This window comes from Aphidius gifuensis, linkage group LG4 (assembly GCF_014905175.1).
Source record: "Aphidius gifuensis isolate YNYX2018 linkage group LG4, ASM1490517v1, whole genome shotgun sequence".
Taxonomy (NCBI): domain Eukaryota; kingdom Metazoa; phylum Arthropoda; class Insecta; order Hymenoptera; family Braconidae; genus Aphidius; species Aphidius gifuensis.
In genome coordinates, this window is record NC_057791.1 from 18751870 (window position 1) to 18764302 (window position 12433).

The 12433-nt window shown below is 27.0% G+C and overlaps 1 protein-coding gene across 8 annotated transcripts in view; it reads left to right on the forward strand.

The window, feature by feature from the left end:
- Positions 1–12433, forward strand: part of LOC122855433 (homeotic protein antennapedia) — a 75045-nt gene that overhangs the window by 41215 nt on the left and 21397 nt on the right. For 5 of the 8 annotated variants that reach the window (XM_044156781.1, XM_044156785.1, XM_044156784.1 and 2 more), the window contains one exon: positions 274–318. The exons of 2 other annotated variants lie outside the window; for them this stretch is intronic. The gene's annotated coding sequence lies outside the window, so the exon portion shown is untranslated. Of the gene's footprint in view, positions 1–273; positions 319–2453; positions 4203–12433 lie in introns of those variants that run through there. One more of the 8 variants, XM_044156783.1, reaches the window with a different exon arrangement.

Genomic DNA, 12433 nt, shown 5'->3' on the forward strand with positions numbered 1-12433 from the left:
AAAAAGTAATATATATAAAACATACTTGATGCGTGTAATTGGAATATCTGCCATATATAGAATAGACTCTGCACGCATTCACATATAATAGTCATTTGTAAAAATTTTTTATAAAAATATAGTTACATTGTTTCATGTGAAAATTGCATATGAAAATAATAGAGAGATTTAAATTATTAATCTCATTTCAAAAATATTTTCACGATACAATAAATTTATTTAATAATAACATTGAGATTTTAAAATATATTTATAATTTCTTTTTTTTTTCAGGTGAGCAGATCTGGATCTCACCCATTGGATATTTCTCAATTCCTCGTGAGTTTATTTCTCCCTAAAAAATTGACACTTTAATAATTATAGAAAAATGATAAATCCATAAATGAGCTGTTGAAAATAATTATAATTTTTTTTATCACTTTGGTTGATTATAGTAATTAAAAGCAAAATTAATTTGAACAAGCATTTAAAATTTTTAAAATATATTTTTTAACATTTTTCTATTTTTTTTTAATTCATTATAAAAAATTATCCGAAATAAATAACTCGAGAATAAATTAATTAAATGTGAAATACTATGATCTTCCGGGTGAATAAATATAAAAATAAAAATTTTCTTGGTACCTATTTATTTATTTATTTATTCGTTTATTTTTGAGTAGTAAAATCCTATTTTCGTCAGACAAATTGAATTTTCTAAAAATTGAATCATTAATTTATTTTCAAGATCATAAACATTTTTTTTTTTTTAAATAAAACACAAGATATCTCAATTTTAAATAATTGCGATTTTACCCTACTCGTTTTGTCGGATATAAAATGTTCTTGTTTAAAAATATTTGAAGTCTTCATTTTTCAATTTTTTTAAAGCTATGGATTAATTTTAAGACAGGTGTGTATTCCCATACTAACCAAATGAGTCTTGGTGAAAGTGTTCTGAGATCTATTTATACCGTTTCCGGGGATCTAACCCAAACACGTTGTAGGAATAAAAAATATGGATTTCGTGTGCGCGTGTCTATTCGGTTATTTTGTATTTTATATATATAGAATATATTCACAAAAAAAATAAATAAAAACCTGCTGAAAAAAATAGATAATATCAAATTTTTTATATGTCTAGAAAAAAAATAAAAATGATTATATTAATCCATAACATTATTAACCACTTTGATATATTTTTACATCTATATTCGATCATCTTGCATGCAGTATATATATTTGCACAAGATGCTGATAGCTTTACGATAGCTGGTTGAAATATTTACGAACAAATCCATTAGTACTTCACCGAGTGTACGGTGAAAAGATTTCATTTTTTTTTTTTTTTTGCAATTTTCCATTCGAAGATAGTTTGAATACATAGTATAACCTGATCACGTTTGTGCTTGAAATCTTTTCGTTTTCCATCAACGCTTTTTTTTCGAAAGAGAAAAAAAAATAATTTCTCAATCTTCAAATATATACATGAAATAAAAATAAAAAATATTATATAAAACATAAGTGTCTTATCTTCAGGGGACATTTTAATATCTTTTTAATTTTGTTTATTAACAATAGATTTATATAGGGACTTATTTTGAGGTTAGAGGTTTAGGGGTGGTGAAATATAAGAAAAATAAAAACACTATATACAGTTTTATACATTATAAACTCACAAGTTTAATATAAATTTCTCCAAGTCTCTTCAAGACCTTTAGAGTCTTAAATAGAAAAAGAAAATATTAACCCTGAACACACACACATTGAGCTTGCATTTTTTTTTTCAAAACAAAAAAGGGCTAAGACAAAAGTAAAGTATAAAAACAATAAGAAATTAAAATTTCCAAAGAAATAAAAAATAGTGAAAATTGTTTTTCTGTATTTATTGAACCAGCCATTTTATCGAAATTTTTTGATTTTGATATATGTTATTTGAGATGGAGGAGTAACAGGGAAAAGTCTGAGATGTAAAAAAAAAAAAAACATTGAAAGTGTGAGAGGATAGAAATTGTGGACTTCAAACTATACAAATCCATGCATATACGTGTGAAATGTGCGGGTGGTTGTGAGGGTAAGAGGAGCGGGCCTTTGTTGACGCACAAAAGAACAGCGTGACGGCGCGCGATAGTCTCCTGCTTTCATAGGATGGGGGAGAAAGGAACTATATACGCCATAGCAAGCGGTGAAGCGAATATCTTTTTCGTTATATATATCGAGAAAGGCCAACAGTGAAAAACTGATAGATAGATAGAGATGAAAGAGCTTGAAAGCCGAAAAAAAAGGGCGAAAAAGGGCCTGAAAGAAGTTGGCTAGATGCATGAAGAGAAAGCGAGGGAAATGGGTGGTTAGTGAGGTGGGGAAATTCTCTGTGGGGGGGCTACTTAGAAGGGGGTGTGGGTGAGATATTCTTGCAACGCATGTGCAGGACAATTTATGTAGCAGCGCTCTACTCTCTGGCTCCTCGCGCGGAGGCTGCGAAAGCACCAGAATAAAATACACGAATCACAGTCGTCCCATCTCTTGGATACATTAAACGTAAATAATTTTTTTATCACAATTATCATTACCTCATTTTTGAGGGTATTAAAAAAAACAAGCTAAAAAGTATTTGAAAAAGTGAATTTTAAAATTTGGTATTCATGTCAAACTGATTGTCATCAATGTTGTGAAAAATTTTTGTATTGTGAAGTTGAGTTTACGCAGGTATAATTAGTAATATGTGTAAAATTAAATTTGTCATGTCATTAATCGTTGAAGATCGTTGAATGACAATAACAATTTGTTGACATTTAAAATATATAAATTTATATTGCATAATTATGTACCAAAAATATTCATGGTATTTAATGTTTACTTTTATTTAAGTGTAACACAAATAATCAAGCAAAAACATCTTGACTTGAAGACTCCAAGTGAATATTGTTGAAAGCAGATTGAAAATAAATAAAAAAAGAAATAAAAAACAACATAACTCAGTGTTCAAGTATAGTGCAAGATCAAAGTTTGATGTTGAATAAAAAAAAAAAATATTTTGGCAACTGGTACTGTATACAAAAGTTACAATGTCAAACAGGTAACTCAATGTGACGTAAATTCCAAACGTTAATCAACCGTCACCTGTGACGAGACTCAGGATTTCGGTAAAAAAAAAATTATATACAAAGATCGATAGCATATTTTATACATTACAAAACAAAAATTTAATAATAAAAAAAAAAAAAACAAAATGCCTCCTCTTTAAATAATATTTATAAAAACATTTTATGTAAAAAAATCTTAAATTGTTTATAAATTAAAAAATTTAAAACTAAAAGAATGAAATAATAACAAAGCAATTTAAAACGTACTAAAATTAATTTACAACGTACTCATCTAATTCAGTGATAAAAAAAATAATGAAATAATAACTGCAATTACTTGACTAGTCAAACATAAAGTACTTGGAATACTAAAACAAAATAGTCGCTCATTTTTTATTACTGTTTATCGACAGCCAAGGAGACTTATATAATAACCAAATAATTAATAAATAATGAAAATAAAAAACACATAAAATGTTGTTAAGATTGTGTAAATAATTATATTTCGGACCAAAAAAAAAAAACAATCAAGTGGAGGATAATAATTATTTTTAAAGCATAAATTATTATAAATAATTAATCATCAAAGTATATAAAAAAAAGCAAGCAAATATATATATTATTATATGTACACTAAAAGTTTGTGTAATTGAAAATTAAACAGTACATATATTATGTGTAATGGCAGTAATTTATCTTTCCATAATGAATATAAACTAGATGAATATTTAAGTGATAATAAAAAGACAAATGTATCATCAATTGTGTTTAATAATACGGTGACTGTCGTTGCTTGCGACGGCAGTTACAAATATATTATTATCAATAATAACAATATTAAAAATACTGATTTACAATATAATAAATGTCAAAAAAAATCATTATTATATTTTGATAAAAGAGAATATCAAAAATATTTTAATTACGTGTATTGGTGTCAGCCAAGACGGGGTCCAGCACCGGGGAGAATACAAGGCCCCCGGTGCAGGCAAACGCGGCCGAGATAAAATATTTCATTTTAAAGCAGGGTGTAACAACGGCCCTAAAGACGCGGGCACGCACAATCGCCTCGTCTGCCAGGGGCAGAATCGAGTGGCGACGGCGCCGACGGAGAAGACGAAAAAAGAGAAAACGACGAAGGTGAGCAAAATGAAAAACAACAAAAAAAAATATCAATGAAACGAAAATAAAATCACAAATCAAATAATAATTATTAAATTTTTTAATCTTTTGACAATGATAATAATTTTTCAAGTATAAATTTTATATTTATATTAGTCTTTCTCTATCGTCATGCTAAGAGTTGTTTAACTCGTGATATGCGGAATTTACCTATCAAACAATTAATCTGCTAATAAATTTTGCACCTGATGCAATTAACTTTTTTTTTCATTCATTACAAATTTAACTTGAAGTAATATAATTAAATGTGGAGGAAAAAAAAAAATGCGTAACAAGAATTCAGCAAATTTAAAAACGTTCTTGGAAATATGTGAAATACCGGCATGTTCCAAGGTTCGTTGACGCATGAGCACGTGGAGCTACTTATACATATAAACATGATATTAAAAAAAATAAAAAAATGAGGCAAAAGGGAAAGAGGTAACGGTCGCTATAAAATGACGTCTACTATATTGAAACAGGCTTGTATAATATAAAAAGTCGTTAAAGAACACTCTTCCTGGAAAGTTGCAAATCGACGAAAGATCTTATCGGTTTGGCTTTTGAGCTCATACCTTCAACATTATACCTATATAAAATTCGTATTTATATTTTTCCACGCGTGCCATGATGTTTACATTTTTCGTTTTTTTTTTTTTTCTTTTATAATTTACAAACCGCAGTTTAATTGTAATTGTTTCTACCGCAGTTTAAATTCCAAATAAATCTATATATTCACGTAGCACAAAAGTTTGCTGTTGCAAGAAACAGAAATTCCAGTGAGACCTGTAATTCATTCTATATTACTTGAATAACAGACACACTGAGAATGAAAAAAAAAAATAGCACACATGCATATATCGACAAGTATCTTGGCCTTGTAAAAGAGGAAACAATCCCACACACATACATCCCAAAAAGTAGAACAAGAAAAATAAAAAACTAAATAAAAAAAACAATGACAAGCTGTGAAGGATAAAAAGTCGGCATTCACCGTATGAACTCTTTTGCCAATGCATTTAACAACGCGTTATAATGCTATATTTTTTTTTATCTTTTATTCAAGCTTCTTCTTTTTATTTATTTAATTTTTTTTTTTTCATTTGTTTTATTTTATATCTCTGTTATTTCTTTTGTAGCCGCTCACAAATTTTATCAATGCATCAATCGTATGTTCTTTTATATTTGTAGAAAAAAATTTTTTAATTTATTTACAAATAATATTTATAAAAAAATTGCTTTATTGAAAATTTAATTATCGGAATTTTGTATTTTTATTGAGATGAGAATAAAAAGTTATGGGAATAAATAATAAACACAGAAAAAAATAATATGTGAAATTATGCAGGGTTAAGGGTTACAATGAAAAAATATAATGAAAAATATATAGGTTGATTGGAAAAATTGATAATGAGTTTCTTGTTTTAGATCAATTGAAAAAATACTAATGAAAAATAAAAGTACAGTTGTCAGGCGTTAAATTCAGGGGTTCGAAAAGCGATATATAAAAAGGAGGGTAATCAATGATGGGTCAGACTTCTTCTTCATACCTCGCATAACATCTGCCATAGCATACTATCCATTTTACTAAATATATTTTTTATATTACCTATAACTGATGCTTTTAGATATCCGTTTCAAGCTCACTTTAATTCCAAAAATATTACTTATTATTTGTATAATTAAATAGATAAAAATAAATATCAGTAATATTTTTATTTTCAATTTATTTTTGTTTCGTGGTTATTTTTTTATTTTATTTTTATTTCTTGGTCTTGGTTTTATAAAATGGCTGAGTACAAGAGAAATAATATATCAAGCTCTTGAAAAATATAAGAAACTTATTCGGGTGAAAAAAAAATTGTTCCGGATGAATGCAGTATTTATTCACCATGATTGTTTTTCTAATGAAACAAATATCAACGTTAGTTTATGGTGGATGGATTCATCAAGAACTCACAATGCATTTATCAGAAAAAACATTTTTTTAAAACGATTATTACCGACCCTTCTGAAGACACTAACTACCGACTGTAATAGCAAAAAAAAAAAATCAAAATTACAAATTGATAAGATCTTACATTTGCTGATAAACATTTTCAATTGTTTTTATTTAATTATTATTCAATTCTTGCAACAGGTCAGTTAAAATGTGTTCTTACTTGACGAATAAATAATAAAAATTTCAGTTCAACATTAACTTGTCTATAAATTTCAAAACTGTAAGAGTTTTCATAGCAAGAGACTTGCGAGTCAGTGTCGTTTTAAATATAAAAATTATTCAGTAATCTTATTTATACTTATTAAATATTTTTTTCATTGTTGTTGTATGTGAACTTTTTAAGATTATTAACCTAATAAAACCACCACACAATAGTAAACGTGAATAAACTGTACTATCTTTGAGACAATAAAGAACTTGATGCTCGTAATTGTCAAAATAAATTGTAGTAATATATAAATTGACGATTACATAGTCATTATTGTGACATCAAATGAATCCGTGTTTATCTGATTGAACAATAAAGAAGATAAAAAAAAATAAAAGTCTAATACCATCTAGAAAGATATACAAGATTCATGTATATCAAAAAGCCTCAACCGGAACTCACTTTATAAATGAATTAACAAAAAGTCAAAAGAATTTAGTTTTTTTTTTTTTGAGAAAAAATATTAAAATTTCTACGATTATAGAAAACGAAATACAAATAATTTCTTTGCATATATATATTTGTCTGTTTGCATGTGTATGCATGTGCAAGTTTGAATCTTGGCAATAAATTTTGATATTATACAAACGGAGACCGGCTTTGAGCCTGAATCGAAAACCTGCATGAATAGTTTGCCTTTACCCCTCACTGACGTAACCAACAATGCGCTCACGAAGTTTTCAACTTTCGTTTCTTTATTTTATATTTTTCGTATTCTGTCTTTTGGTTTTTGTTTTTTTTTTTTTTATTTTTTTTTTACTTCTTCTTGTTCGTCTTTCTATTCTGGATTCTTTCTTTTTTTTTGGTATAAAAATATATAATAGTGTAACTTTTACGTAAACTTTCACAATTTTCATGGCATTTAAATTCCTACTCCCCATTGTGAACTATAAAGATGACCTCCAAAAATAAAATACGATACACGCAATATGTGGAGAAAAAAAAATTTTTCACTGCCAAAATTATTCACGCAATCCACTAGTATCCTCACTGTGGGTTCTTTTATTCTACTGATTTCCTTGGGGCTGAAAGTGCCAAAACTTATACCTGGCTTTAGCTTGTGTTCAAGTTATGGATTGCATTGCTGAGAGGCTTGTTATAGAGTCAGTAAACACACGTCGTCTTTAAAATACATTTTTCAAAAATTCTCTCATAATAAATTGCTCTAAAATTATGCAGTTTTTCATTTTTCTTTGTATTTCACCAACGAAAGAAAAAATAAACCAAAATATTTATTTTCAAGTCTATAAATCGTCTTTGAAATAAAAATTTCAATTATTTTTCATTCGTATTTAATATTGTTTTTACATTCACGTTAGAAGGTTGAGAAAAAAAACAAAAAAAAAAATCGTTCTCCTCTAATATTAATGTAATTAATGGTATTGAGGTAAAATTAAAATGGAAAAGATGCAATGAAATATTTTTAAGTGCACATTATATCGCTGAATTTTCAGTATAGGTATGTTGGTGAATTTTTATTTAATTTTTTTTTACTCTTTATATACATATGAGCGCATCGAGCGTCGGGCACATCGTATTTTTATTCGTTGACTGCCAGAAGGGTGGTGCACACACACGGCTCGAGTCTCGTCGGTATTCGTTCGCTTCTCATTTCTCGTATTTTTCATCGCAATGAATCACGTTTGCTGTCAAGAGATCCTATCTCTTTCTCTCACTCTATCTATCTTTTTTTTTTTTTTCATTTTTTTATTTTATTTTTTTTATTTTTCGCCATCATCACAACATACCAGCGACCCTTGCGGAAACGACGAGGACAGCGATAACAGAGAATATAGAGTGTGCTTGTAGGGAAAAAAGAATATATAATATATGTAGGTATGTCTGTATATAAGTGTCACGTTGAGAATCTGTAAGCCAACAGACACGTTGGAGGTTAAGCAAGTCGAAATCTTATGAAGAAAAATACAAAAAAAACATACAAACGATCTGTTTGTTTGTCAAAATCATAGATTTAAATTTGTGGTTTTAGTTAATAATTATAAACTCATTATTTTACAATAATAAGTATAATTATTCCATCAAAAAAAAAAAGAACCTTTTTACGTAAAAATGCAGTGAAATAATCAGAGTGTTACCATCAATTTTATTCACACCCAAAATCTTTATTTTTTTATTTATTTTCAACGACGTCATTATAAAAAAAAAAAAAACGATTAAATTTTTTAACAAAAAAATGTGCTTTTCTGCTGGCTCATTTTTATTTTACTAATTTTTTTCAATTAATATTTTTATCAGCTTAATTTTATTTTTTAAAAGAGAATACATAATTCAAATATTTTAAAAATATGAGTAAAAAGATTAATCTAAAAAATATTTATAAAAGATTTGAACTTTTTTTTTTATATAAATTATAAATTTACTGGTGATCATTGTAATTTAATTATCATTTATCATGAAATGTGTGGTTTGATTAATTTGGCAATATCAGTTGATGATGTGATGATTGTATCATCACAAGTACTTACTACACCAGCCCGACAAACATCATCGATTATGGATGAGAAAAAAACATACTATATAATGACACTTATTAGCCACCACCACATATGTTAAAAAATGTTTAAAAATTCAAGACATGGTCTGTAAACATAAACGTCATTTGTCACAAGCAAAAAAATATATAAAAATAAAAATAACCCAAAAATATTCTCCAATAATCATGAATATATATTTTTTTCGCAAATGAATAAATTCATCATTGTCAAATTAAAATAAAAATAGACAAAAAAAATAAAATAAAAAATTGGCCGAATAATTAATTAGCTTGTATTTTAAATTATTTATAAATTTTATAAAAAAAAAAAAAAGCATAAAACAATATACTGTGAGCTTAAAAAAAAAATTAGATTATATATAAAAATATATAATCGAATTTTTATATAATCACTCAGAAGCTTATCATCGATAAATAATAAATAATGGTTATGAAAATTCAAAATTTCAATTTATAAATAATTTTAATATCAGTGTTAAAATTTGAAATAAATAAAGGGGATATTATCGGTTGTATATAGTCACGGTGCTTCCTTGCTTCTTCTTCGTACTTGGTCAAATAACTATTATGACACTTAATAACTATACGCATATATACTATATAATTTTAACTAAAAAATTTACATTTATAATTTTGTATCACAACGTTATATTTCAACACAGCACATTCTCATATTTATCAAACGATATTTACTTTTTTTCTATGACTCATTGCCAGTGAGCTTTCCAAATTAAAAAAAGCTCTTTGAAGTGGTATATCACTCGTTCGTTGTATTTATCAATATAATTAAGAAAATCATAATAATAATTTTCATAAAATTAATTGTTATGTTACAATTTAATGTGAGAGCAAAAATTATGTTTTAATGATTAAAAGTATTCGTTAAACTCTCAGTATAAAAACAAAAAAAAAAAGAGGAGCTAGAGTGAGAGTATGAATTTTTATATTCTTGTCATTTGTTTAAAGTCGAGGGTATATCTGACTGGAAGCTCGAAGAGACTGGCAGCTATGACTTTTGCATATCTTCTCACACCTCAAACAGAGTAAAGTTGTACAAGTTTTAGCTGTAAGAGACAACGTCAAGCTTTTGAATTTGTGGGAAAGAGACTTTGCTATATACTTTTGCAGACAAACACTTAAATAAATATATATACCAAGTCTAGATAACTAAAGCCAAGACGAAGCAACGTGACGCCTTCAGGGCGCCATGTCTCGTTATACACCGGATTTATGGCCCGCTAATTGCACTCGTACTTCCAAATAACATGTGCCATGTCTCGACAATCGATTTCAAACTTTCATCAAGTCTAAAATCAGTCTTAAAATTTTTACATATTATTATTTCAATTGTTTTAATATATTTATTTTCATATTAAATAATAAAATAAAATAATTATTTTGTGTGCATTATTTTCATTTGTATTTTGACAAAGAAAAAAGCACAACAAATTTTCTAGAATTATAAAAATAAATTTAATGAAAATAATTGAAATATAATATTTTATTTTATTAATAAATAAAGTCGTGATAATTATTTCCTTGCTATTAAATTATTTATCACAGCTACACATTTATTATTTAAATAACTTGCTGTACGTTTAATATTAATTTAATTTGAAAAATGATATAATAAACAATTGGCAGTTTAAAAAATAATAAAAATAACAGTTATTCAATAATTACATACAGCTTGAGATGATGGAAGAGACCTATATTATGCCAACATCTGGTAAATTTACGTGAATCTTGTGCGAGTATATGTTGGATAGGTTACACAGTGAAACTGAGCTGTTGGACAGCCCTTTGTCAATTTGTTCCCCATAACTGAACTCGCCCAGTATGCTACGAGACCCTAAAATACGTTCATGGATTGGCTGTATATATACAAATGGAAACCAAACAAAATAAGGCTATATATGGAGTTTCTAAAATAGTTTAGTGATTGATCGATTGCTTTGTATCGATTAGAAAACGTTTTGTTACCATTGTGTGTATACAAAGAAATAAATATAACATTTTTAATCTTCTGACTCAAAATACCGAACACATGGACGAGAATAATTTTAATAATTTTTGTTTTTTCCAACTTAGATCAGTATATTTTTTAATGAGTTTATTTTATTTATATTAATTTAAGTGATTAGTAAATAAATACCGTAACATTTTTAAAGACAATTTAGATAGTTGAATGAGTAGGTCAATTTGTGGTATACTGCTTGGTCATATAATGAACTTTGATAAATAATCGTTAGATACGAACCAGCCCCTTGAGCGAACAAGTAGCCCATTGGGAAAAGCATGAGAGAAAAACTTTGAGTAAAGTAGTTCGTAATTTTCTTTCTTGTGAAATATTTACGAACGAATTTTTTTATTTTTTTTTTCTACTTAAGCATTATATAAACTACTGAGAATTTAAGAAATTCACGGTTTTTATCTACAATAAAATTACTCAGTTCTTAAAGACCACAAAAATAAAGCTAAAACATTTGTTTTAATAAATTTCAGTAAATAAAAATTGTAAATTTTATATTTTCCAATCAAATATATCTATTTTTTTTTTTGTTATCGAGATGTATTTTTAAACTTCCTTCTATTTCCTGTTATTTTAATTTAAAAAATCCAACTCCAGTGTCATCTTTAAAAGGAACAATAAATTTCTAAAAAAAAAAATAAGGGTATGTGTGGTCGAAATAACTTTTCAATATCAATTTCAATACCCATGTGTATTAAAAATACATAATTTTATATTCACACGGTTCATTTTTGTTTTACAAAATTTTTTAATTACAAAATAATTTATTTTTTTCAATAAAAATTTGCCTGGGATTTTAAATGCATGTAGAAAGTACATTGTAGGGTCATTGAGGTTAATTCAAATAAAAAATTTAAAAAAATTATTCGATCAAAAGATAGTAATATAAATATAAGTAATAAAGTTATTTCAAAAATTCAAATAAAATTCATAAACAAGTTTGCTTACAAGAGAATATATATATATTATTTTTTTTTTAATTTTTTTTTATACGGTTTGCCTGATGGCCGACTGAATATAATTCTCACCACTTAGAGCTCTCTTTTGATTTTGTCTGCATGTATATATTGTATGGCCGGACGTAAAGGGGGCGGTTGTGGGTCAGCATATAATTATTGAGAATGTAATGGCCGTTATAAATCATAGGCGCCTCTTTCTCCCCTAAATCGATCCCACTTTCTTCTTTCTTGCTCTCAATATATATTTTATCTTTATTCTTTTGGTCTTGTACCTATGTTTCTATTCTTTTATTCCTCGAACAAGCTTTGCATGTTGGCATATGTTTTATACACATATACATATCATCATTACTATGTATATGTGAATAAATTTATACATATATTTTTAATGTGTATATATATAAATTGTATCCATCGCCGTCCAACAAATACGAGTCAAGAATTAGGTCTAGCATAACTGGATGAAGCCATCAAGCTTTCGGCATGCATGGACG